Source organism: Arachis ipaensis, chromosome B04 (assembly GCF_000816755.2).
Source record: "Arachis ipaensis cultivar K30076 chromosome B04, Araip1.1, whole genome shotgun sequence".
Lineage (NCBI taxonomy): Eukaryota > Viridiplantae > Streptophyta > Magnoliopsida > Fabales > Fabaceae > Arachis > Arachis ipaensis.
The window spans coordinates 39724604-39725886 of record NC_029788.2 but is presented as its reverse complement, the minus strand read 5'-3'; positions in this window follow the sequence as shown (position 1 = coordinate 39725886).

Genomic DNA, 1283 nt, shown 5'->3' with positions numbered 1-1283 from the left:
TTTTGTCTCAATTCTTACTCATTACTCTCACTTTAAACTATCACCACCATCACCATAAAAAATAACAAATTTAGAAACTAATAATAATAATTCACAACAAAATCGAAAAATAAAATTTACAATCCAAAATTCTCAAATATTTAAAATAAAATTCAAACAAATAAATAAAATAACAAGAACAATAATAGAAACAAAAATAGTTTTAGAATTAACAAAAAAATGAATAAAAAGAATTAAGCTATGACAGAAATTAGAAATAGAGAAAGATATTGTGGTGAAGTTAGTTAGAAAAGGTTAAAATTGGAAAGAGATTAGAATTGCAGTGGCTGATAAAATAAAAAAAGGTTGGGAGAATGACAACTTTTGAAAATTTTGAGAAAGAATGAAAATAGTAAGGGTGTACGTGGTTTGGCTCAGTTCGAAGATTCGGTTCGGTCTCGAATATTTTAGGGACTAATTTAGTGTGATTTTATCAGGTTTAAGGTCGGGTAAGGGTCTCAAAAATAGACCCGGTCATTATTTTGAGTCGGGTCCGGGTCACAGCTCGGGTCACCCGAATTTGACCCGGTAGTCCGGTCATCATACACAATTAATATTTTGTGTTATTAGTGATGGATGATGGCTATTCTTATGTGAAATTTAAATATTGTAAACCTTAATATTTTGTGCTATTAGTCATTATAAGATTATAAGTTAATGTTTTATGTTTAAAATGCATAGAACTTTAGACTAATGCATAATATTGTGTTATTTGTATTGATTTAAATATTTGGTGTTATTAGACAATATTAGTATTGATTATGGTTATGCTTTAATTTTAGAGAAGGGTTGGTTCTTGTTATATTTTTTTAAGTGAATTTTACTATGTGAATTGTGAAATAATGGTTAGAGATTAGGTGATTTTTATATGCTAAAAACTCGATTTTCACCCGATTTTTATTCGATTTTTACCCGACTCGAAGGTGCGTTGGTTTTATCGAGTCTAGGATCGAATTAGGGTCTAAAAATTAGACTCGATCTATATTTCAAGTCGAGTCTGAGTTAAATCCGGTGTGATCATGCCTCTACACCCCTAAAAAATAGTAACGATGATGACAAAGTGAGAAAATGACTTACTAGAGAATTAGATTTTCTCAATTATTTTTATGGAACAGAAATAAAATATAATTTTTCATCATATACTTTATAAGTAAAATTAAAAAAAATAAAAAAATATTAAAAAAATTAAAGATTACATTTTATAACTTTAATTGAATAAAAAAATAAAAGAATCTATTTCCACT